Genomic DNA, 26,987 nt, shown 5'->3' with positions numbered 1-26,987 from the left:
ATGAAACATATCGAAAATGCATTTAAAATGTTGGTATTAGTTTACACGGGAAAATACATAGATGTGACGAAAAGCTCATATTTGTTGTTGGTTATTCCGAACCAAGGTAATAGGCTGATTAGATCCTCAGATGCCCTTTGAGAGACAATGTCTTTTATGCAAAAATTTATGTTATTTCCACTTTGGGAAAGGACTTTTAAACTCATAAGTACCTTCCACCTGAAGTTAATTGACTGAATAAATATGTAAGGAAAACATGCAATAGGACATTTCAAGTATTTAAGAAACAAGAAGAACTAAAAATAACTTTTGATCCTAGGTTAATATGGAATTTAAGCAGAATTACTACCAAGTTTAGATTTTCTTTTTTGAAACAAGCAGTTTAAAATAAATGGACCTTTTAACATTGGGGCATGGAAGGAGGACTTTATTGTATGCTTAAGTTCTTAAAATTGACTTTTTTTAAAAAAAAAAAAGGTTTAACCATTTAATAAGGCATACAAATTCTCATAGTTATATGTCCTGCAAGAGCTGGATAAACATCACGAAGCATATTAAAAGTATATATAAGTACATGGAAGACTAAAGGTAACTGGATCTCTTCATAGTTTAAATTTGAATTTAATATGTTGTGACTGAAAGTGTTTGAGTGGGTAGCTGTGGACATAAAACAGATGCTTGTTAAAGGACAGGTAAAAATAAGATGTGCTAATAAGAGTAAATAACTTACTTGCTATCTATTTTTGAAAAAATCAAGTAGTTTATAAACTACTCATTTTATAAATGAATTTACAGGTCAGTTTATTTTGGAAATAGTTCATAAGCAGGCTGATCAAAATCACATGTATATATACATATATAATTACATATGTATACATATATAGACGAATTTTCTTTTGGAAGTAAGTAGGCAAAACATTGAAAGTTTTTATTTTGTCAAGCTGAGAGACTTTAAATGAAAGCAGACTATTGGACACCTCAAGTTAGTTTCTTTTGAGTAGCGATTGCCATGTAGCAGTACTACTCAAAGATGTGACTCTGAGGAAAAGAAAGTTTGAGCCTAGGCAGGGTGTAGTGGCTCACACCTGTAATGCCAGCGCTTTGGGAGACCGAGGCAGGCGGGTCACCTGAGGTTGGGAGTTCGAGACCAGCTTGACCAACATGGAGAAACCCCATCTCTACTAAAAATACAAAATTAGGTGGGTGGACATGGTGGTGCACACCTGTAATCCCAGCTACTTGGGAGGCTGAGGCAGGAGAATCCCTTGAACCCCGGAGAAGGAGGTTGCAGTGAGCCGAGATCACACCATTGCACTCTAATCTGGACAAGAAGAGCAAAACTCCATCTCAAATAAATAAACAAGAAAGTTTGAAGCCACCTGGCTCATGCCTGTAATCCCAGCACTTTGGAAGGCCAAGGTGGGTGTATCATCTGAGGGTCAGGAGTTCAAGACCAGCCTTGAACCTGGGAGGCGGAGGTTGTCATGAGCTGGGATCGCACCACTGCACTCCAGCCTGGGCAACCAGAGTGAAACTCTGTCTCAAAAAAAAAAATTTGAGCTCAGAGAAAAGTTAACAGATGAAAAAGATTCTGAAGAAAGTCCTCTTCCAGGATCCAGTGTCAGCACATGGTTTTTAATTGCTTATACTCAATTTTATTCTCATTTCACAATCCCCAAATGTCCTAATCCAAACAGAATAAGGTAGAGGTTAAAGGGAGAATCTTGTAGGGCATGTGTTATCTGTGTGTAAAGTCCCCTATTATTTTGGGGCCATAATGATGTAAAGGGCCAGACATTAAGATTTCTAAAGAAATATTTCCCTAAAATTAGGAGGCTACAATAGAAATGCTAATTTTTTATTTTATTTATTTATTTATTTTTTGAGGCGGAGTCTCTCTTTGTTGCCAGGCTGGAGTGCAGTGGTGTGATCTCAGCTCACTGCAGCTCTGCCTCCTGGGTTCAAGTGATTCTCCTGCATCAGCTTCCTGAGTAGCTGGGATTACTGGTACATGCCACCACACCCAGCTAATTTTTGTATTTTTAGCAGAGACAGAGTTTCACCATGTTGGCCAGGATGGTCTCGATCTCTTGACCTCATGAACCACCATGCCTGGCCTGATTTTTTATTTCTACGAGGTACAGCCAATAAAAGCAAGTATTACACCACTATCTCCTGTCACCATCATTTCATTTAACAAAAGGATATTTTCACTTAAATAATTTGAAAGCACAGAATCTCTCTCAATAAATTTTATTTTATTTTTTTTTAAAGACAGGGTTTCAGCATGTTGGTCAGGCTGGTCTTGAACTCCCGACCTCAGGTGATCCACCTGCCTTGGCCTCCAAAGTGCTTGGATTACAGGTGTGAGCCACCACACCTGGCCTTATTTTTTATTTTTTGAGACAGTCTTGCTCTGTCACCAGGCTGCAGTGCAACTTCCGCCTCCTTGGTTCGAGTGATTCTCCTGCCTCAGCCTCCTGAGTAGCTGGGACTAGAGGCATGTGTCACCACACCCAGCTAAGTTTTGTATTTTTAGTAGAGATAAAGTTTCACCATGTTGGCCAGGATGGTCCTGATCTCTTGACCTCGTGATCTGCCCACCTGGGCCTCCTAAAGTGCTGGAATTACAGGCATGAACCACTGCACCTGGACCGAATAAAAGATCTTTAAATGGAATCATTTAGGTTTATTAAAAAGTGTACTTTCAGACCAGCCTGGCTAACATGGTGAAACCCTCTCTCTACTAAAAATATAAAATTAGCTGGGCATGGTGGCATGCACCTGTAATCTCAGCTGCTCCAAAGGTTGAGACAGGAGAATCACTTGAACCTGGGAGGCAAAGGTTGCAGTAAGCAGAGATGGTGCCATTGCACTCCAGCTGGGCTGCAAGAGTGAAATTGTCTCAAAAAAAAAAAAGTTTACTTTTATTTCCTTACTTTTCCCCATTTTCCCATAAATCAATGAAAATTCTGCTGCAAAAGTACACCAGCCTGCCAGCTAACATTAAGCTAGCCCTCCCTGCCCCCTTGGTTTCGTATACTGAGCTCAAATCTAAGGGATCTGGGGGGGATGGGGGGAGCTTCCAGCTCTCCTAGTTCTTAGACTTGTGGCCTGATCTTCATGGTGCCTCAATTTCTTATGTTAAATAGGGATTTTTACACCTATTTAGGGAATGGCTCACACCTGTAATCCCAGCACTTTGGGAGACTGGCACCTGGCAGATCTCTTGAGCTCAGGAGTTTCAGACCAGCCTGGGCAAAGGGCAAAATCCTGTTTCTACAAAAAATACAAAAATCAACCAGGCCTGGTGGCATATGCCTTTTGTTCCAGCTTCTTGGGAGGCCAAGGTGTGAGGATCACTTGAGCCCGGGAGGCTAAGGTCACTGTGGAGTGAGCTGTGATGGTGCCACAGCACTCCAGCCTGGGTGGTATAGAGAGATCCTGTCTCAAAAAACAAACTAACAAACCTACTTTGCCAGCTGAGTGTTAGGATGAAAAGTGATTAGTGATTACGTATCTGTTCTTGAAATAAAGTTTGTCCTCAGTTATAGCTGTTACCATTGACTGGAGATGTTACTTTGTTTTTGAGTGTTTGATAATAAATGTCTTTAAGTATAATAAGTTTCTTGTATATAGTCATTTATCTGTTTAAATGTTAATTGTTTTAATGTATTTTATTCTGACTTCATTGCATAGCATAAAGATGTGTTCATTTAAAACACCTTTGAAGTTGTTCAAGAGAAACTAATATGGAGAATACTCTTTTTTCTTTTTTGAGCTGGAGTCTTGCTCTGTCACCCAGGCTGGAGTGCAGTGGTGTGATCTTGGCTCACTAAAACCTCTGGCTCCCAGGTTCAAGTGATTCTCCTGCCTCAGCCTCCCAAGTAGCTGGGATTATAGGCCCCCACCACCATGCCTGGCTAATTTTTTTTTTATTTTTTAGTAGAGAAGAGGTCTCGCCATGTTGGCCAGGCTGTTCTTGAACGCCTGACCTCAGGTGATCTGCCCACCTCACCCTCCCAAAGTGCTGAGATTACTGGCATCAGCCACCTTGCCCAGCCCTAATATGCAGAATATTGTATGTAGGTATTTCCTATATATTAGACCCCCCTTTAAGCAGGGTTACTATGTAAGAACAGTACAGATGATCTGGAAAGGTTAATAGGCTTGACAAATTTATGCTTCTTAACACTGTAAAAGTAGTCCAGTTTTGCTATGGTATATGCATAGGACATATACCATAGGGGGTTGGTTCCAGGACTCCTATTTCTACCAAAATCCTGGCATACTCAGGTTCCCACTGTGGGCCCTGCACATCCTGGGTGTGTGAAAAGTTGGGCCTCCGTATATGCGGGTCTGCATTTGGTTGAAAAAGATCCACATATAAATGGGCCCATGCAGCTAAAACTTGTGTTGTTCAAGGGTCCACTGTATTTGAAAATCAAGTCCACAAAAAAAGTTGCCTTGTTTTACAAAATGTTGGATTACTACCTCTCCCATATCCTAAAAAAAGTACTGTTTATTTACTATCCCATTGAGATAATAAAACTTTTAGAATAGAACCCAGGGCCAGGTGTGGTGGTTCACATCTGTAATCCCAGCACTTTGGGAGGCTGAGGTGGGCAGATCACCTGAGGCCAGGAGTTTGAAACCAGCCTGGCCAACATGGTGAAACACCATCTCTACTAAAAATATAAAAAATTGCCCAGGTGTGGTGGCGTGCACCTGTAATCCCAGCTACACCTGAGGCTGAAGCAGGAATCGCGTGAACCCTGGAAGTGGAGGTTGCAGTGAGCTGAGCATGCCCCACTGCACTCCAGCCTGGGCAACAAGCAAAACTCCATCTCAAAAAAAAAATAAATAAATAAAAGACCCTAAAAGTATTTATTGCTCCTTGCTTTGTCTGAGAGGTTAAGTGACTTGCCCAAGATAACACAGGTCATAGCAAATTGAGACTTGACACCTGGCTTCCAGAGTACTTATTCAGAGTCACCTCTGCACCCCCATTTTAAAAATTAAATCTTGTCCAGGTAATGCATTTGCAGCTTCAGATCTGAAAGATAACAAGGCCTGTACAGTGAAAAGTCTTTTATCCCTTCCCACAGACAGTTGTCCCTGTCAGTAGGCTGCTGTGAAACTTTTCAGAGCCATTTGACGCATAGACAAGCATCCACCTGACCATATTATTCCTCCCTTTTTTTTTTTTTTTTTTTTTTTAAACAGAGGAGTGTCATGTATATGTTCTGGGATAAATAGCCTGCTTTTGGCTTGGCATTTGTTCCATTACTCCCATACTTTAAATGCTGGTATTTAGTAAAATGTTTATAACTGCTAGGATGTAAAGGACAATTTATTCTAGTAGTTTTGACTAACCAAGATGAATTTAAGAAATAAAATTCTTTTTTTTTTTTTTTTGAGTCAGAGTTCCACTCTTGTTACCCAGGCTGGAGTGCAGTGGCGCAATCTCAGCTCACCACAACCTCTGCCTCCTGGGTTCAGGCAATTCTCCAGCCGCAGCCTCCTGAGTAGCTGGGATTTCAGGCACATGCCACCATGCCCAGCTAATTTTTTTTTTTTGTATTTTTAGTAGAGATGGGGTTTCACCATGTTGACCAGGACGGTCTCGATCTTTTGACCTCCACCCACCTCGGCCTCCCAAAGTGCTGGGATTACAGGCTTGAGCCACCGCGCCCGGCCAAGAAATAAAATTTCAATAACATTGTCATTGTGTCTTGATATGGAAATTTTAGAAGCAGGTTGAACTGCAAAGAGTCCAAGAAGAATAGAGAAATATCACGAAGAAGTGAATCTGGACTATAGTAGAGATAAATGTTAATACATACTATGTGCTAGGCAGTGGTCTAAATGCTTTACATATATTATTGAAGTCTCACAGCAGTTCCATGAGGCAGGTAGCTTTTATTGCCATTTTACAGATGAGTAAACTGAGCCACACAAACTAACACTTGATCCAGGTAGTACAGTGGCAGAGGCCTGATTCTAACCGAAGCAGTCTGGCTTAAGAGTCCAAACTCTTTACCACTACTCTTTCTTTCCGTCTTACTATCTTTCCTTCTTTCTTTATTTCTTCCTTCCCTCCTTCTCTGCCTCCTTCCCTCTCCTCTTTCCCTCCCTCCCCTCTCCTTCCGGCCTTCCCTTCCTTCCCTTCTTTCCCTTTCCTTTTTTTCTTTCCTTTTTTTTTTTTTTTTTTGAGACATTGTCTCGCTCTGTCTCCCCAAGCTGAGTGCAGTGGTGCAATCATGGCTCACTGCAGCCCCAACCCCCCCATATCAAGTAATCCCCCCACCTCAGCTTCCCAAGTAGCTGGCTCTACGGGTGCACACCCCACTACACCTGGCTCATTTTTTCTATTTGTCATAGTGACAAGGTCTCACTTTGTTGCTTGGGCTGGTCTCAAACTCCTGTCCTCGAGCGATCCTCCCACCTTAGCCTCCCAAAGTTCTGGTATTACGGGTGTGAGCCACCACAACCAGCCTTTTACCACTACTTCAAATTCCATTTAGATCTAACATTGTTAGAGCGATAACCATATCAACCAGATTTTTTAAATTGCAAAAAAAAAAAAAAAAAAAAAAAGCTGCCATTTTTGGTATCTGTATGACAAAAATATATATAGTTTGTATTATAGCTTTTAGCTGTTCAGAGCACTTTTTGGAAAGGCAGGAAAATTACTGTGAAGGTATTGGTATTTGAGAAATAAGTTCCTGGGGTATTTGCCTTCTAAACCTGAAGGTGTGAGGACTTGGTTTGTCACCCCCCAGTTAGCTAACAGATAGGCAGTGGGGGTGAGCTGTCCAGAAGACTTGGCAGGTTAGCCTAGGGAGGAAGGAGATAGGGGATCTAGGCACCTGGAGGGAGAGAGAGGGAAAAGAGTTTGTTTGAATCTGTCCTAGGTTGGGGTAGTTCTTTCTGAGGGAGGCCTTGTCATGTGGACCTGCTGCACATAGAGATGGGAGAATTGGACCTGAGGTGAGCTAGCTAAAGTACCCCTCAGATCTGGAAACTTAAGAGGAGCTCGTTTTCTCAATCATTAGGAAGAACTTGAAAGGGTAGCAAACCTGTGGTTATTTGAGAAGAGCAGGTGGTCATATTTGAATGTAACATACTCAGCTGGGTTGGGAAAGAACCGGAATCTAGAGATTGGCCATAAAAAGTGCAAAACCAGGTGTTCTTGTAAACACTGATAAGATCTAGCACTGAGCCCTGGGCCTTTCTTCTATAAAGTGCTTGTACAGGCTGAGGATCCCTAATCCGAAAATCCAAACTCTGAAATGCCCTGGTAAGCATTTCCTTTGAGTGTCATATTGGCATTCACAGTTCTGGGAATTGGGAACATTTCAGATTTTGCGCTTTCAGATTTGGGATGCTCAACAGTATATAATGCACATAGTCCCAAATCTGAGAAAGTTCCAACTCCGAAGTATTTCTGCTGCAAAGCATTCAGATAAGGAATACTCAATCTGTATCAGATTAAACTAGACTTGTATTAGATCACCAGTTTTCAAAATTTATATCGCAGAATCCTTGTTCTGTCAGTGAACCAGGGATTTCATATGCCTTTGATTCACATTTTAAAGTTTTAAACTTTAAAATATTATAAATGTTTATATACACTCAAGTGCATATCCTGATAAATTTTAATATATTAGTACAAGTGATGTGTACTGCCAGGTTATCTCAAGGCCAGGCATGGTGGCTCACAACTGTAATTCCAGCACTTTGTGAGGCCAAGATGGGTGGATCACCTGAGGTCAAGAGTTCAAGACCAGCCTGACCAACATGGTGAAACCATGTCTCTACAAAAAATGTGAAGTTTAGCCAGGCGTTGTGGCACATGCCTGTAATCCCAGCTACTCGAGAGGCTGAGGTAGGAGAATCACTTGAACCTGGGAGGTGGAGATTGCAGTGAGCCAAGATTGCACCACTGCACACCAGCCTGGGTGACAGAGCAAGACTCCGTCTCAAAAAAAAAAAAAAAAAAAAGTTAAAGGTCGCCTACTTTATGATTGCATTAATGTAATATTATTGAAATAACAAAACTGCAGGGTTGGAAAACAGATTTAGTGGTTGCTAGGAGTTAGGAATGGGAGGTGAAGGGTGGTGTGGTTTAAAGTGGTAGCATGGGGGAGCTGTGTAGGGATGGAACAGTTCTGTATCTCAGGTGTGATTATACAAAGCTGCAAATATAAGATTTGATACAACCACACACACATACTGCATACAAATCCTAGCATTCTCAAGTCCCATTTTGCATACAAAACTGGTGAAACCTGAATAAACTTGGGATTATACCAAGGTCAGTTTCCTGATGGTGACAGTTTACTAGAGTCACATGTTACAATGTTGGAGGAATTTCGGCAAGCATACTTTGGACCTCCCTGTGTACGTTTTTGCAAATTCCTGTGGTTTGTAATTACAGTATTTTTTAAATAAAAAGGTGGCCAGGTATGGTGGCTCACACAGTAATCCCAGCACTTTGGGAGGCTGAGGCAGGTGGATCACCTGAGGTCAGGAGTTCGAGACCAGCCTGGCCAAAATGATAAAACTCCATCTCTACTAAAAATGCAAAAATTAGGCATGGTGGGGTGTGCACCTGTAGTCTCAGCTGGGAGGCTGAGGCATGAAAATTGTTTTGCACTTGGGATGATTAGTAAGACTAGTTTTATGTTGATATTTTGAAATTTTAGGGTGGTGCTTGTTTGCTCCTGTAACATTATATAAGCACATTCAGTACTATCAGAACTAATTGTATTATGCAGTAATGTGACTGCCTTATGCATATATCAGCATTAGTGCATATTTTAAAGTTTCTATTTTTTACCAAAAAGTTTACAACTACCAAGTATTCACATTCTTTAACATTATGACAGAATTAATTTAGAAATGTTCTACTTTTAAAACTTCTGGACAAGTGTAATAAAATCCTTAGATAAATGTACTATTTAAAAAAGCAGAAAATATTCTTTATCATTTGCAAAACATGCCTTATCATCTACTTATCTTTGTGAATAAGGTTTTTCTTAATACCATGCAATCAGAACAAAGCAAATTTGACATAAGACTTCCTAATCATCCATCAAGTTTGTGTTCATCAGAATTTTATTGTTCTCATTATACATGTTTTACATGACAATTTTATTTTTTATTTTTTTAAATGGAGTCTCGGTCTGTCACCTGGGCTGGAGTGCAGTGGCGCAGTCTCGGCTCATAGCAACCTCCTCCCAGCTTCAAGCGATACTGCTGCCTCAACCTCCTGAGTAGGTGGGACTACAGACATGTGCCACCATGCCCAGCTAATTTTGTGTGTGTGTGTGTGTGTGTGTGTGTGTGTGTGTGTGTGTGTGTGTGTGTTTTTAGTAGAGACATGATTTCACCATGTTCAGGCTGGTCTCAAACTCCTGACCTCAAATGATCTGCCCACTTCAGCCTCCCAAAGTGCTGTGATTACAGGCATGAGCCACTGTACTCAGCCACATTTGAGCTTTAAAATACACCAATGGAATAAAATACTGCTTTAATCTGTTTCTTATGTTATAGATCTGCATAAAATTCATTTAGGAAAATTTCTTGTACTAAAATATTAAAAGCTATTGGATTATGATTTATAAGTTTTATTTTGTAGTTAGCATCTCTAGGGGAATTTCAGGGACACTTGTTGTCTTGTGATTATTGATCCTTTAAAAAATCATTGTGTTTGAGAAGTAAAGTAGTAGAAAATCTATGACAAAATAGGGAATTAAAGTAGACAGGATACTCAAGTCCACTGTGTTTAAAGAGTTTGATTAATTTCTGTACATTGTGCTAGTGGTTAAGATCTGGGACTCTAGAGTCAACCTGAGTTGAAGTCTTGGCTCTGTCACTTGATCTCTTGTCTCAGTTTCTTCCTGCATAGAATGAGGGCAATAATAGTGTTAACTCATAGGGTTATTGTGACTGTGAAGTACACTAGTACATGTTAACAGTCCTGGATGCTGGCATAAAGGTACACATAAAACATAGTTATTATTATTTTAGAACAGGGTTGAGATCTTGCTGTATGTTTAATATGTCTTTTCCTCACTTAACTTATTGCTGCAGGGCATGGTGGCCATAATCCCTGAACTTTGGGTGGCTGAGGTGGGTGGATCATCTGAAGTCAGGAGTTTGAGACCACCCTGGCTAACACAGTGAAACCTCATCTCTGCTAAAAATACAAAAATTAATCCTAGCTCCTTGGGAGACTGACGCAGGAGAATTGCTTGAACTGGGGAGGCAGAGGTTGCAGTGAGCCCAAATCGTGCCATTGTACTCCAGCATGGGTGACAGAGTGAGTCTTGTCTCAAAAAAATATATATCTATCTCACAACTATTTTCCTATGTTGTTAAAAATTCCACCAGTAATGTAAGGGAATATTGGATGCCCTGTACCCTTGCCAATATTGGGCATTCTCACTTTTTATATATTTGCCAATATGATATATGAAAATTGTCATGTCATTGTTTTGATTTGCGTTTTCCCCAAGCAACAGCAAGGTTTAATGGTTTTCACATTTTAAAAAAGTATTTTTAATTTATAATCACTTTGTTTGATAATGAGGTTTTCACATTTTTATTAACTGTTTCTTCTCCTGCTTAGATAAATCTTAGAAGTTTTCACATTGATTTAGACAAATGGTAGTACAGAAGTCTTTTTAAGTCTGAAAATTTTAATGATTTTTCTTGGTAATTTTTGTCTGTAGATTCAAGTTTAGAAGGTCATTTCCCATTCTGATATCATGTAAATATATGTAATTTCTTAGTTTTAAAAAGCATGACTTCTTTAATCCCCTAGATTGTAGTTTACTAGGTGTTACATTAGTCTTCTGGATATTGCCTGTTCATACCTTTGTCACTTTTTCCCCTTCTGGGTTATCTTTTCTTCTTACTGCTTTATAGGAATTCTTTAGATATCACGATTGTTAATGTTTTGTTATATGTGTTACACGTATTTTCTCCTCATTTGTTACTTCTCTTTTAATTTTGTTTATGGAAGTCTTTATATCAAAATTTTAACTTTTGATATAAAAGTTTATCAGATCTTTCACTTAAAAAAATTCTTCATTATTGGCCAGGTGTGGTGGCTCACACCTGTAATCCCAGCACTTTGGGAGGCCGAGGTGGGTGGATCACGAGGTCAAGAGATGGAGACCATCCTGGTCAACCTGGTGAGACCCCGTCTCTACTAAAAATACAGAAAATTAGCTGGGCATGGTGGTGCGTGCCTGTAATCGCAGCTACTTAGGAGGCTGAGGCAGGAGAATTGCCTGAACCCAGGAAGCAGAGATTGCGGTGAGCCGAGATTGCGCCATTGCAGTCCAGCCTGGGTAACGAGCGAAACTCCGTCTCAAAAAAAAAAAATCTTCATTATTCAACTTGAAAATCTTTCACTTCTTTATAGCTTTTGGGGTGGTGTTTTTTTCTTGTTCAGCAAAATCTCTACCATCCCAAGATTATCTTTAAAAACTGTTCATATATTTTATATGAATTTTTTTTCACACTGAGCTCATTTAGTTTGTGTGGAATTTCCTTTTGTGTCCAGTGTGAGGGTAGGAATCTAACTTTTTCCCTAATGGATACGCTTTTGCATCTCTCAGTTCACTGACTTGTTGATATTCCAAATGCCACAGGGTTTCCCTGCATACATAGGCCTCTTTCTGGAGTCTCAGTTTTGTTCCAGTGACAGGTCTGTCTGTGTTTACTCCATTACCTCCCCTCCCCTGTGGCTTTTTATAGAAGTTTGATATCTGATAGGGCAAATATGCTCATTTTCAAATTTTCCCTTAGGTATTCTCATGAATTTACTGTTTCCGGTGAATTTTAGAATTATTTTGATGAATTTTACGAAAAATCCCATTGAGATTTTGATGAGAATCGTGCCACATTTATAGATGAATATGGGAAGGAGTCAGTTCTCAGTAGCAGGTCTTTCAAATTTTTCTTAGCTATTCTCATTAATTTACTGTTTCCGGTGAATTTTAGAATTATTTTGATGAGTTTTAAGAAAAATCCCATTGAGATTTTGTTGAGAATCGTGCCACATTTATAGATGAATATGGGAAGGAGTCAGTTCTCACTAGCAGGTCTTCCCATCAAGAAGCATACTGTATGCGTCTATTCTGGAGTGGCCTCTGTGCTAACTGTTTTCACCTGAATGCTCATCGTAGCGTTGTTTTGTTCTAAACACGTGTACTGCAAAGATAGTATTAGCGTAAATTAGTTGAGGGAAAAGCCTCATCTCATCTCGCCCTGTTTTCATTTCTCTTTTCACCTTTAATTTTGGGTCTCTAGAGACTTTATGATGATACATGGTATGTGTATACTCAGGCTCTTGTCACACTTGGCAGTGTGGTATGATCTCTCTTTCTTATTGTCATTAATGTAAAGATTAAGGACTAATCAAGCTGATAACTCTATTTAACTCTTATGTTAGATATGAAGGATGTTTCCAGTTTCTGAGAGTACCCATTAAGAATGCTTTTACTCTTGTTTTATTTGAAAAATGTTTCAGGAGGGGTTTATTGTTTTGAAAAAACTCTTTGAGGTAATATGTAATTATTGAAAATTTCATACAGTATTGCAGCTTACAAAGAAGAAAGTGCCTTTTGCGAAGGTGAGAGTTTTGTTCTTTAAACTTTCAGTCCCTGAAGTGCCTCCTTGTTATTTTTGCCATATATTTGTATCTTCTGTACTGTTAACTTGTAACAGTTATCTTAAAATTTACTAAAAAAAATACAAAAATCCTTAGTGGTAAGAGCTGTGAACTCATACATTGATGTATATTAGATGAATACCTTGATGTTTTATGTACATTGCTGTATACTAAGAAATATGTAACATTGATGCATTTTAAATAATTTATTCAAAAGTATATATACTTTGACACACTGGCACAGTGAGTGGAAGTATAGGTTCTGAAATCAAGGTTTCCTGGTTTTAAATCCTGATCCTGCTACGTCCTCCCTCAGTGATACTAGATAAGAAACTTAAGCCTCTGATTCCAGTTTATTTGTTAGGTTAGTATGCCACCTGCCTTGTAAGGTTATTATACAATTAAACAGCGGGTGTACAGTTAGTCAGCACGGCCCTAGTACATAGGTGTTCCACAAATACTAGCTATCATTCAATAGAATAATTTGTATATACTTTGTGTCTCCTTCAAAGCTAGTTCTCACACAAGCATCTCATTTTTAAAGTGTGTACATAGGATTCATTTTAAGAATTACTATGATTTATGAAACGTAGCATTTGGTCATTATTTTTTGTCATTTTTTTTTTTAATGACAACAGGATTGGTTTCTAATACATATAACCAGATTTCCCTCCCAAAGGACCGTATTAATTTGCTGTTCTGTCAGTTTAGACTCTGTGATTTAAATATTTGGTGGGGGCAATAGTGGGTTTAAAAATAAAACTTGGTTTTTAGTTAACATTATTTATTCACCAACCATTAAGGAACACGTTAATTAATATTTATTTTTATTGAATCTGTGCGATTTTCTGAGAGGTAGGTAAGTCTGCCCGTGTGTGTGTGTGTGTGTGTGTGTGTGTGTGTGAGATGCAGTTTATGTGTGTGGTGCTAGAAATTGAGAAATTACGGTAATTTCATAATATTCTGGTCAGGGATCCCTGGAATATCAGAGTCGTCTCCAATCTCTAGCCACTGTTTCCAAGGCTATAGGGTCCCTGGGAGAAAGATTGGTATTAAATATTTGCACTGACAAATGGAAAACAAAAGGACTGTGCATTTTATTCTTAACTAGGACTTGGGCGGCAAACAGCAGGGTAGAAGACTGGAATGAGCCCAGCTGGTTGATGTGAAAATGCTGGTTTTTTGGAATCTAGTTAAGCTTAAATTGTTTCAAACTAAAGCAGGCCATGAGTTCAACCCTTTTCATCTCCCCAGTTATCAAACACAGAGATCTTCATGTTACACTCCTTTCTGTCAGTTGCCCCAGGTCATGTAACCAGAGCGAGTCCATTTTCCCTGGCTGACTGCTAATCTGGCCTTGGACACCTGCCCTGGCCTCTTCCGCTCAAGCAGTAGGTTTGGCCCTGGCTGTCCCTGACAATGAGGGGTATGGGGGGTGGGGAGTGACAACCTTCTCAGCCACTTCAGTCACATGGAAGAAGGAGAAAAGTGAGCTCACATCTGTGTGCTGACCTTTTAACAGTGATGCTGCCCAGGGACACACAGACCCAGTCAGTGTTCTCACATCTGCCTTCCTCCTCCTTGAGAATCAGGAGAAAGAGGAGCTCAGCCTTGATTTCTCACCTCAAAAGACAGCACATAGAAACTTTGAGCCATTCTCAGAAGCATTGGTTTTTTGCCTGTGTCAAATCAGCCAGAAAGAGGTGGAGTAACAACTGACTTGCTGAGAATTATGCACAATCCATGTCACCCCCCAGCTATGCATCACCCTGCAGAGAGTGACTTCTTACTCTTGAGGCACTCTTTCCTCTTGCTTAATGGTTCATGATATGCTCTTCATTTTCCTCCTCCCACTTTCAATTTTTTCTTCCTGGCTTATTCTGCTGTATTTGGCCATTAAATGTTGATGTTTCACCAATCAGCCACAGGCCCTTCTGTCATTCTTCTTTCCCTAAACGGTAACAGCCATGTCCCTGGCCTCACTCATGGACGAATCCAACATTTTCATCTCTATCCCAACCTCTGCTGTTGATAACACCCAAACTTGGTAGTTTAGTTTTCCCTGCTCTTTGAACTTTATATAAATGGAACCATTTAGTTTGTTTTCTTTACTTGGCTGCTTTCACTCCGTGTCATTTTGTGAGATTCACCTGTTGTATGGAGCTGTAGTTTGTTCAGTAGATATTGCTGAATAATAATACTCTACTGTGAATTTAACAGAATTGTTGTATTAACTCTTTTTTTTTTTTGAGACTGAGTTTCACATTTTTCACCCAGGCTGGAGTGCAATGGCTCAATCTCAGCGCACTGCAACCTCCGCCTCCCAGTTTCAAGCAATTTTCCTGCTTCAGCCTCCCAAGTAGCTGGGACTACAAGTATGCACCACCATGCCCGGCTAATTATCGTATTTTTAATAGAGATGGGGTTTCACTTTGTTGGCCAGGTAAACTCCTGACCTCAGATGATCTACCTGCATTGGCCTCCCAAAGTTCAGGGATTAGACGTGAGCCATCGTGCCCAGCCTTCACTCTCTTTCTGATGGATATGTGTCTCCAGTTTACAGCAATTGTGAATACTGCTGCTATGAACTTTTTTTATATCTTCAGTTTTACTTAGTAATGGCAGACTGTTTTTCAAAGTATTTGCACCAGTTTACATGCCTACCAACAATGTATGAGAATTCCTGCTTATCCACCTCTTTGCCAAAGCATAGAATTGTCAATCTTAAATTTTATTAACCATTCTGGTAGGTACATAATGGGTTTTTGTGTGTAACTGAAGTGTATGTCATATACAGTAGAATGTGGAAATGTATAACCTAAAAGCATATTTTACATATAAATGTATCTACATAATCACTACCTACCCAGATGAAGATACAGAATATTTCCATCACCCCAGAAAGTTCGCTCTGCTCTCTTCCAGAAAGACGCTGCTATTCTATCCACACTGTTTTGACTTTGGCCACTATACATGCGTTTTGCTTGTTTTTGAACTTCACATAAATGAGCTCAGACAGTGTGGACTCTACTGTTTCTGGCTGCTTTTGCCCAGCATAATGGTTTTTTGCAGTTTATCCAAGTTGTTGGTTACTCTTTTTTTCTTGCTGATTTCTGTTGTATGATTACGTTACACTTTGTTTATTCATTTTCTTAATGATTGTTTCTAGGTGTTGGATATTGTGAATTAGGCTGCTGTGAACATTCTTATATATACTTATTTCTCTTGGGTACATATCTAGGAGTGGATTTCCGGGTCATGGGGTAGGTGAGTATTTAACATTATTAGAAACGACAGAACAGTTTCCCAAAGTGGTTGTACTAATTAACACTCCACGTTGGTTTTCATTTGCATTTCCCTGATTACTGATGAGGTTGAACAGCCTTTTATATGTTTGTTTGTTTCCGGCCATTTGGATGTCTTCCGTTTGAAGAGCTCATTGAAGTCTTTTGCCTAGTTTTCTGGCAGGTGTTCTTTGTGTTATTGGCTTGTATAAGGGATAAATATATTGATCCCCATCCTTCCCTGCCTCATATCTGTGTTGCAGCTATCGTTTACTACCTAGTGCCTGGCCTTCTTATTCTCTTAAAGGCATCTGTTCGCTAACAGAAACATTTTTAATTATGGATACATAATAACCATACATATTCATGAGGTAGATGTGGTAATTTGATGCAAGCATACAATGCATAATTATCAAATTAGGGTAGGGTCCCCATCACCGGAAGCATTTATCATTTCTTCATGTTAGGAATATTCCAATTCTAGTCTATTACTTATTTTGAAATATAAAATAAATTACTGTTAACTGTGTTGCCCTATTATGCTCCTGAACACCAGAGTTATTTGTTCTTTTTATTTGTATTTTTGTACCCATTTACCAGTCCCTTCTTATTTCACATTTCCCTTCCTGTCCTCTGTCTACATGGGTTCAGTTTTTTTCTTTAGTGCCCACATACGGGTCAGAACATGCAATATTCATCTTCCTATGCCTGGCTTATTTTACTTACCATGATGTTCTCCAGTTTTTTCCATGTTGTTGCAAATGGCAGGATCACATTTATTTTGATGGCTGAATAGTACTGCATTGTGTACAAGTACCACATTTTCTTTATCCATTCATCTGTTGACGGACACTTAGGTTGATTCTGTATTTTGGCTATTGTGAACAGTGCTGCAGTCAGCATGGGAGTGCAGGAATCTCTTCAGTGTACTGATTTCCTTTCTTTTGGGTGTATACCCAGCAGTGGGAATGCTGGATCACACAGCAGTTCTATTTTTAGTTTTGTTGAGGAACCTCCACATAACGATTGTATTAATTTACATTCCCAACAGCAGTGTTCAAAGGTTCCTTTTCCCCCACATCCTTGCCATCATCTATCATTGCCTGTCTTTTTGATAAAAGCCATTTAAGCTGGAGTGAGATGATATCTCATTGTAGTTTTGATTTGCCTTTCTCTGATTAAAGAAAATCTTAATTTTAATGTAGTTGAACTTTTTTGACTTCTCGTTTGTAATTAGGAGTTTCCCTGTGTGAAGAGAATATACAGTATTTTCTGTTATTGTTTGCCTTTCACATTTAAATCAACAGTCTCTGGAATTTGTGTGTATGTGGTGTGAGATGGGGTCAGTTTGTTTTCCTAGATGACACATGATGATGATGAGGATGTTGTTTAGTTCCATTTATTGAAAAGGCCACCCCCTCCTGTTCTGTAGAGCTTCCTTGGACACAGATCAGGTGATTGTGTATACAGGGATTTGCCTGCCTCTTCTCTTCCTGGTTTCCTGAGACCCTTTCAGAGTGGGGTGTTGGCCAGGTCAAAACGATTTTCATAGTAACACTTGGTGATTTTTTGCCTCAGACTCATTCTCTGACAAGTGTACAATAGGGTTTTCCAGAGGCCACATGAAATGCAGTGTTGCAACACATTGAATGCAGAAGCAAATAAGAAAACCAAGCTGTCTCCCAAATAAAGGAGATTTCCAAAAATGTCAAACAGTGCCACTCTCTCACTAGGTTTTTTATTTGTTTTGGAAAAGTTATTTTTTTATTAAAGTGTTACTTATGTTAGCATATGATAGATTTCTTATTTTTAAATGAATGAATTGATATTAAAAACTTTTCTGTTTTGGCCGGGTGTGGTGGCTCATGTCTGTAATCCCAGCACTTTGGGAGGTAGAGGCAGGTGGATCACCTGAGGTCAGGAGTTTGAGACCAGCCTGGGCAACATGATAAAACCTTGTCTCTACTAAAAATATAAAATTAGTTAGATGTGGTGGCACGTGCCTGTAATCCCAGCTACTTGGGAGGCTAAGGCAGGAGAATTGCTTGAACCGGGGAAGCAGAGGTTGCAGTGAGCCAAGATTGTGCCACTGTACTTTAGCCTGGGTGACAGAGGGAGACTCCTCAATAAATAAATAAATTAATTTTCTGTTTTAATTTCTAATGTGATAAATATAGCTATAACCCATGTTAACTAAATCATTTTAGAATCTTGGTAGGCCGGGCACGGTGGCTCACACTTATAATCCAAGCACTTTGGGAGGCCGAGGCGGGTGGATCGCGAGGTCAAGAGATCGAGACCATCCTGGTCAACAAGGTGAAACCCCGTGTCTACTAAAAATACAAAAATTAGCTGGGCATGGTGGCACATGCCTGTAGTCCCAGCTACTCGGGAGGCTGAGGCAGGAAAATTGCCTGAACCCAGGAGGCGGAGGTTGCGGTGAGCCAAGATTGCGCCATTGCACTCCAGCCTGAATAACAAGAGCGAAACTCCGTCTCAAAAAAAAAGAAAAAAAAAAAGTATCTCAGTAGTTTGCAGGAATGTCAAACCAAAAAGTTTGAGGATCACCCGTCTAGTTTTATGTCTTGATATCTAGTGGATAATAAATCTTGGTTATGTGTCGCCCTGGACCCTATGTATTTTTCCACATACATTTTAGAATCAGCTGTGACGTTCCACAAGAATACCTGTTAGGATTTTGATTGGAATTGTGTTGAATCGGTTTGGAATAATTGAAATTTTTTTGTTTTGTTTTTAGTTAAATCTGCTGTAATGGGAATTTGAAACCTTTATACCATTGACTCTTCTGATTCATAAACGTTATTTCTCCATATGTTTTGGTCTTTAATTTTTTTCTCAATATTGTAATTTTCTGTATAAAGGTTTTGCACATTTTCCAAACAGAATTTTTGAAGGAAAAAAATCTACTTAGAAATAAACTGGCCAGGCACAGTGGCTCATGCCTGTAATCCCAGCACTTTGGGACGGAGGCCAAGGTGGGAGGATCACTTGAGCCTAGGAGTTTGAAATCAGTTTGGGCAACACATTGAGACCCTATCTCTACAAAGAAAAAAAGTAAGATAAACTTAATAATTAATAAGAATTAACAAGCAAATGAAAGATACTTCTGAAAAATATTACAGAACTTTATTGAAGCTCATAAAAGGATTGAATAAATGCTAAAACATATTTTGTTCTTGAATAGGATAGCTCTCACATTGATGTCAGTATCCCCTCTAAGTTGCCATATTTTATATTGTTAGAAAGACACTTTTTTTTTTAAACCTTTGATGATTTCTAAAGTTAAGGTATGCCTTAAAACCGATGACATCTTCCAGGTGCTTCTGACCATGTGGTAATTACGAAGTTAGGTTAGGAACATCTTAACCTATCATTCATTCATTCATTCATTCATTCATTTTTGAGACGGAGTTTCGCTCTTGTTACCCAGGCTGGAGTGCAATGGCGCAATCTTGGTTCACTGCAACCTCCGCCTCCTGGGTTCAGGCAATTCTCCTTCCTTAGCCTCCTGAGTAGCTGGGATTACAGGCACGCACCACCATGCCCAGCTAATTGTAGAGACGGGGTTTCACCATCTTGACCAGGATGGTCTCGATTTCCTGACCTCGTGATCCACTTGCCTCGGCCTCCCAAAGTGCTGGGATTACAGGCTTGAGCAACTGTGCCCGGCCCCTTAACCAATTTATTTTATATAACTTTTCCTTTCATTATTGGCACAAGTCAGATGTGATATGAAAACAGATACATTTAAGTTTAAAGAAGCTCTTCCAAGTGATGTAAAATAACCCTGCATCTTACATTGAAAATGTCTTAAATTTAGTGAAATGGGCCAGGCACAGTGGCTCTCGCCTATGACCCAGCACTTTGGGAGGCTGAGGTGGGAGGATTACTTGAGGCCAGGAGTTGGAGACCAGCCTGGGCAATATAGTGAGATGCCATCTCTGGGGGAAAAAATATATATGTGTGTGTGTGTGTGTATATATATGTATAGTAAAAAATATATGTATATATACACACACGTAATTTGTGAATTTAAAGTAGTCCCAATTAAATCTCAATAGACTTTTCAAAACTTGATTCTAAAGTTTATATGAAAAAGCAAAGATGAAAATTTTCACAAAAATTATGAAACTCTATTCATGAAGGAGGTATTGGTGCTGTCAAATATTAAAGTGTATGTTGAAGCCAAACAAAGCATCAGCTTACTGGCACAGAGTTGAGAGCACTGAAGTAGCCTCATTTATAGGAGTGTTTTGTGTGGTCAACAGTGGTATATGATGAAAATAGTGAATCCTATAGTAAATAGTATTGGATGAACTGAGTAGCCATTCGGGGGACAAAAACTAGCTTACTATCTTTTTTTCTGATATGGAGTCTCCTCACCCAGTCTAGAGTACAGTGGTGTGATCTCGGCTGACTGCAACCTCCACCTACCAGGTTGAAGTGATTCTCCTGCTTCAGCCTCCCAAGTAGCTGGGATTACAGGCATATGCCACCACGCCTGGCTAATTTTTTTTTTTTTTTTTTTAAAGTAGAGATGGGGGTTTCACCATGTCAGCCAGGCTGGTTTTGGACTCCTGACCTCAAGTGATCCACCTGCCTTGGCCTCCCAAAGTGCAAGGATTACAGGTGTGAGCCACCAAGGTCACACCACTGCACTGCACTCCACTCCAGCCTGGGCGACAGAACGAGACTTCTCATCTAAAGAAACAAACAGAGCCGAGCGCAGTGGCTCAAGCCTGCAATCCCAGCACTTTGGGAGGCCGAGGCGGGTGGATCACAAGGTCAAAAGAGATCGAGACCATCCTGGTCAACATGGTGAAACCCCATTTTACTAAAAATACAAACAATTAGCTGGGTATGGTGGCGCGTGCCTGCAATCTCAGCTACTCATGAGGCTGAGGCAGGAGAATTGCCTGAACCCAGGAGGCGGAGGTTGCGATGAGCCGAGATTGCGCCATTGCACTCCAGCCTGGGTAACAAGAGCGAAACTCCGTCTCAAAAAAAAAAAAAAGAAACAAGCAAAAATGCGGACAACCTAGACATTGCAAAAACTCTAGTATAAACAAAATTGGAACTCTGGTGATAAGCTGAGAGAAAGTAGTTGCCATACAGCATGTTCACAGGGCTAATTTTCTTTACAAAGCAGGATCGCTTGCTGATAGAAAAGGCTGACAGCTCCGTAGACAAGTGGGCACATTAGAGACAGTTCAAAGGAAAGACGAGTGGCTTTCATACATAAATATATGAAAGCTTCCTCAGTTTCAGTTGTTATAAGAGAAGACCAAATTGAAACTATACTGAAAGCATTTTGAAAATATCCAATTAGCCAAAATTAAGAACTTTGATTAGCTGTTGGCTAAGGTGTAGGAAAACAGCTACTTTCCTATATTAATGGTAAGATTCTAAACTCTATGGAGAGTAATTGAGTAATTATTAAAATTTAGGAATGCACATACCTTGTGTAGTATAGATAAGTCTGGATAAGTTGTATTTACATAATGGCATACTATAGAGCAATAAGAATGAATGAATTACAGTTCATACAGCATGAATGACTCACAAACATAATGTTAGGTGAAAGAGCCAAACACAGAAATACATGTTTAAAAACAGACAAAATTGTTGTGTTAGAAGTCAGGGTAGTATTACTCTTGGGGAGTTCACTGGGTGGAGACATGAGGGGCTTTTGAAGGCTTATCTTTTTTTTATTTTTTTATTTTTTGGTCTGTGTTAGGTGGGATTATATTGGGAACATTCATTGAGCTATGAACTTAAGAATTATGTACTTTTGTGAATGTATGCTTCAATACACATTTTTATGTAAATAAAAATAGCGTGCATACACTCAGTCACACATGAATAATGCACACATATAACATATATTTACACAAAGTCTTGCACATGTGGGAATTAAAAATAGCACACCAGGTATTCATTGCTGTGTTTGTAAGCACAAAAGTTCATACAAAACCTAATTACTCATAAGTAGGGAACTGGTAAAATAATTGATACAGTCATATAGTGAATTAGTAGCAGCTCTTAAAAGGAGTAAGGCAGCTTGGTATGAAGTAATTCAGTAAAGTCTCTAAGGTATAGTAAATGAAAAGACCAAAGTGCATGAACAGTACACGTAGTGTTCTACTCTTTGGGTTTGGGTGTGTTTTATCTCAAAAGGCATATATTTGCAAGCATACATAGATGGATATATTTGGAAACACTGGCTGTCTCTGAGGAGTGGAACTGAGTGGCCAGAAGGCACAATTGGGTGATACTTTCTATACTAATTTGTGACTTAGTTTTAAAAAAAACTTATTATGATAAAATGCATATACCAAAACTTACTACCTTAAACATTTTTAAGGGTACACTTCAGTAGTGTTAAGCATATTCATCTTGTACATCCAGTCTCCAAAACTTTTTCTTAGCCATTAAACAAGTACTTAGTACTTCCTCCTGCCCTCGGCAGTCACCATTTTACTTTCTGAGTCTATAAATTGGACTACTCTAGACAGCTCATGCAAGTGGAATCATGTTGTATTTGTCTGTCTGTAACTGGTTTGTTTCACTTCGCACAATGTTCTCAAGGTCCATACCATTTTGTGACTTTTCAATTCTGTACATTGTTCATTTATTACCCATTTTCAAAAGAGCATTAAAGTAAAAAGACAAGACATTATTCAGAGCTGGTTAATTACCTGGTAAAAAGTTGATGGCTGGTGTTTCTTTTTCATTTAAACCAATATTAAATGCCAGTTTGGGCAGCAAACCAACTTTATGCCAAAGTGTCATTTGAAGCTGGGTTTATGACATGTTTCTCCTTTTAACCTCTATGGGTACCCTCCAAATGGCAGGCTCAAGTCCCCAGCCTCTTGACTCTGCTCAACAGATTCCCCCTTAGGCTTACTGTCCAACTTTGGCCTGCTCTTCCAGATCTACCTCTTTTCCCCAGGAACAGTCTGCTTCTATGCCAAGGGTATGGCTTCCTCCTCGCAGGTTTTCCTCACATCTCTGACCTGGAACAGGGGGGTTTTTCATTCTGCTTGCGTTTTAGGGCTCCTTTGAGATTTTTCTGGAGGCTTCTGCAATAATATTGTTTCTCATGGATTGAAATTCATTGTTTCCAACAGGATTTTTGACTAGATGTGGGAACAAAAGAACAAGTTGAAATGACTTTGAAGCTTATGGGAAGATTGAGTATCATTAACTGGCACAGAGAGAGGCTCTAGGTGGAAGATTTATGACTTGCTTTTGAAAATAGTGGTGTGAGATTCTGGCCTGCAAAAACAGCTGGAGTTATGAGCTAGAAATGGGGACATAAAAAATAGGGGTGTGTGCGTGTGTGTGTGTGTGTGTGCGTGCGCGTGCACGTGGGTGCGCTTGCATGCACACGCGTGTGTATTGAAAATACAGAAAAATAAGATAATGTTACCCATAAAACAGATAATCATTCTTAACACTTTAAGTGGATTAACTTAAGTGTTTTTTCCTCTGGCTGTATGTGTATAAAAGTATTTTTCTAGCCAGCATGGTGGCTCATGACTGTAATTCCAGCAGTCCGGGAGGCTGAGGCTGGTGGATCATTTAAGGCCAGGAGTGTGAGACCAGCTTGGCCAATAGTGAAACCTCATCTGTACTAAAAATACAAAAATTAGAGCCGGGCATGTTGGCATGTGCCTGTAGTCCCAGCTATTGGGGAGGCTGAGGCACGAGAATCACTTGAACCCCAGAGGAAGAAGTTGCAATGAGCCAAGATTGCACCACTGAACTGCCTGGGTGATAGAGCAAGACTCTGCTCAAAAAAAAAAAAAAAAAAGAAAACACACACATTTTAAAACGTAAAAATTATATTTTGTATTCACATTTTCTCCCCATCTGTGAATGAAGAAGTCCAAGGCCAGTCACATAGTTACTTCTGTTAAGAGCCTCAAAAGAGATCATGAATGAATTTGTGGGACTTGTTGAAATTTCACACAGTGAAGTCCTACACAGATGTAGAAGAAAATGTGGCAAGAATAGGATTTTAGAAACTTGCTTAAACATTCCCAAAACTTTCAGGATTCAAGAATCAGAAATCATAATCAAAGAGGTAGGAGAATTAAGAGTTAAGTGTTAAACTAAGAAGAGCAGAGCAAATTCCAAGAAAAAGGGAAGAAAAATAGTGTTTGGTGTTTTAAAGAGGTAGGGCTTGATGAAGACTTAAGGCTTGAGATACTAAATTGAGGGCGTAATGGCATGCGCATGCTTGTAATCCCAGCGCTGTGGGAGCCCAGGAGTTTGAGGCTGCAGTGAGTTAGGAGCCACTGCATTCCAGCTTGGGCGAGAGTGAAACCTTGTCTCAAAACAGCAACAAGACACATAGTTGAGAAACTGTTACTTGAATATATATTCTGTCCAGCAGTGATGGAATAAAAAGGAATGGATTTACCTTGCTATTTTAAGCAACTAGAAAACTGGACAATGTATGAAATAGTAATTTGTAGGCACTGGGTAACAGGCACCGCAAGACTGTGGTCACTGAAAGGTGGGAAACCTGCTGAGTTCTCTGGTTCCTCCAGTTTATTATCTCGAGGTAGTTTTCAGGGTGCAGAGCAGGGATGGGGAACCCAAATAAAGTCTGGTGTCTGACTGAATTGAGAGGACAAGATGGGGATTGGCGGGGAGGGAAGATTGTCCTAATTTGTGGGGCAGAGTACCAGAGAGGTGGGAGTTGTACACACAACTCCAGAGGCAGGTGGACGATTCTCCTGAAGTCAGGTTAGGTGCTGACCTACACATGCATGAGAGGAGAGCACCTGAGGCCAGAGAAAGAACCCCACTGGAAAGGAGCAGGCCAAACGATTCCTGAAACTCACACAGAGCTGGGAATAGTCTGTGTTGCCATTAGCCAGAGTATATACAAAGGCATCAAAAGGGCATGGTCTTCTGTAAGAAGTGTAAATTAGCCCTAAGTTAAAGGGTACTCTGGACCTACTCTAACAATGAAAAAGCAAGTCTTGGAAGATCCAGCTGATTTAAAGAATCTTACCTGTGAGAACAAAGTTCATTGCTATTTAAAGAAATACACAAAATCTAAAACATAAAACTCGCAATATTAGGCATTCAACAATCCTAGGTTCATGCGATGCTCTTGCCTCAGCCTCCTGAGTAGGCGAGATTACAGGAGCATGCCACCACACCTGACTAATATTTTTGTATTTTTAATAGGGATGGTGTTTCACTATGTTGGCCAGGCTGGCCTCATGACGTGCCTGCGTCGGGCTCCCAAAGTGCTGGGATTACAGGTGTGGCCACTGCGCCTGCCTGGAGAGACATCTGTCAGGTACTTTATAAAAAAACCTACTGGGGCTGGGTGCAGTGGCCAACACCTGCAATCTCAGCAGTTTGGGAGGGTGAGGTAGGAGGATTTCTTGAGTCCAGGAGTTCGAGACCAGCCTGGGTGACATGGCAAATCCCCACCTCTACAAAGAATACAAAAAGCCAGGCATAGTAGCACACCTGTGGTCCCAGCTCCTCGGGAAACTGATAATGAGAGGATTGCTTTATCCCAGGAAGCAGAGGCTGCAGTGAGCTGTAATTGAGTCACACTGCACTTTAGCCTGGGTGACAGAGCAAGACCCTGTCCAAAAAAAAAAAAGGCCTACTGGAACTTGTTGCTGGCAGACCTCTGCAAGAAATGCTGGAGTTATTCAGGCAGGAGGAAATGACAAAGGATTGAGAAGTGCTAGAAATGCTAACTATGGGAGTAAAAATGAGACAGTTTTTTTTTTCTTTTTTAATCTCTTTAAGATTGTTGTATTGAAGGTGATTGCTGACAGGTACAGGATTTCCCTTTTTGTGTGATGGAAATGTTCTGCAATTAATAATGATGGTGGCACAACATTGTGAATTAAAGAAATAGTAGCTTTAAAAAGATAGTTGTTTAAAGCAAAAATAATGCATTGTAAGTTTTATAACGTGGGAGTAAAAGGTATGACAATAGCCCTAAGAAGGGGATGGGAAGGGCATAAGAAACCTTACTAAGGCTTTATTTATTTATTATTTAATTTATTTATTTGACAGAGTATCTGTTTTTTGCCCAGGTTCTATTGATTTATTTCATAGAGTATCGCTTTGTTGCCTAGATTCTATTTATTTATTTGACAGAGTATTGCGTTGTTGCCCAGGCTGGAGTGTGGTGGCACAATCCCTGCTCACTGCAACCTCTGCCTCCTGGGTTCAACCATTCTGCCTCAGCCTCCCAAGTAGCTACAATTTCAGGTATGTGCCACACACCCAGCTCATTTTTGTATTTTTAGTAGAGGTGAAGTTTCACCATGTTAGCCAGGCTGGTCTTGACTCCTGACCTCAGGTGATCCACCTGACCTCAAGTGATCAGCCTTCCTCAGCCTCCCAAAGTGCTGGCATTGCAGGCATGAACTACCATGCCTGGCAGAAACCTTAGTAAGGTTCTTTAGCTGTACATGAAGTGGAATCGTCTAATTTACATCTAGAAAATTAAAACAATTTATATTCCCACTTGAAACGTATGGGAGTGCCAGTGTAACCATATCCTTGTCCACGTGTGGTATTCGTTTAAAAACATTGCCACCCAGATGTTTTTAAAAACTTGATTACCCTAGACACCCTGTCCTCAGTGTGCTTGAAAGACACTTCGTCTCTGGAATCTTTGAAATTCTATCAGAATCTCTTTGCCTTAAATTTGGCTAAAATATAAAATGTATACATGTGTTTTTTTCCTGTCCTTCTCTTCCTACCCCTTTTCTTCATAAGCATAGTCTTTTTCTTTGGTTACTACTTTAGCTTCATTTGTTCTAGAATGTGGATGTTTTGAAGACACATTCTATGTCTGTCTTATTCTCTTTTGTGTCATCGCTGTAGTATACTAGATACTCGATGCTCAGTAAATTTGTCAATATATATGTATATACATATACTGTTTTCTTTCTATACACAGTATTGGTAAGGTTGATCTGCATATTTCTATCATT

General features: G+C 39.8%; 2 long non-coding RNA genes across 10 annotated transcripts in view; one reads left to right on the top strand and one right to left on the bottom strand.

The window, feature by feature from the left end:
* Positions 1 to 26,987, top strand: part of LOC144578918 (uncharacterized) — a 38,871-nt gene that overhangs the window by 1,512 nt on the left and 10,372 nt on the right. The gene's annotated exons all lie outside the window — the stretch shown is intronic.
* The window catches only part of LOC118146732 (uncharacterized), a 122,271-nt gene continuing 104,622 nt past the window's right edge, over positions 9,339 to 26,987 (bottom strand). For all 9 annotated transcript variants that reach the window (XR_013525459.1, XR_013525458.1, XR_013525462.1 and 6 more), the window contains one exon: positions 9,339 to 23,135. This is a non-coding gene — a long non-coding RNA (uncharacterized LOC118146732). The remainder of the gene's footprint in view (positions 23,136 to 26,987) is intronic.

This window comes from Callithrix jacchus, chromosome 13 (assembly GCF_049354715.1).
Source record: "Callithrix jacchus isolate 240 chromosome 13, calJac240_pri, whole genome shotgun sequence".
NCBI lineage: Eukaryota > Metazoa > Chordata > Mammalia > Primates > Cebidae > Callithrix > Callithrix jacchus.
Note: the sequence above shows the minus strand (reverse complement) of the source record. Positions and strands in the feature narration are given on the sequence as shown.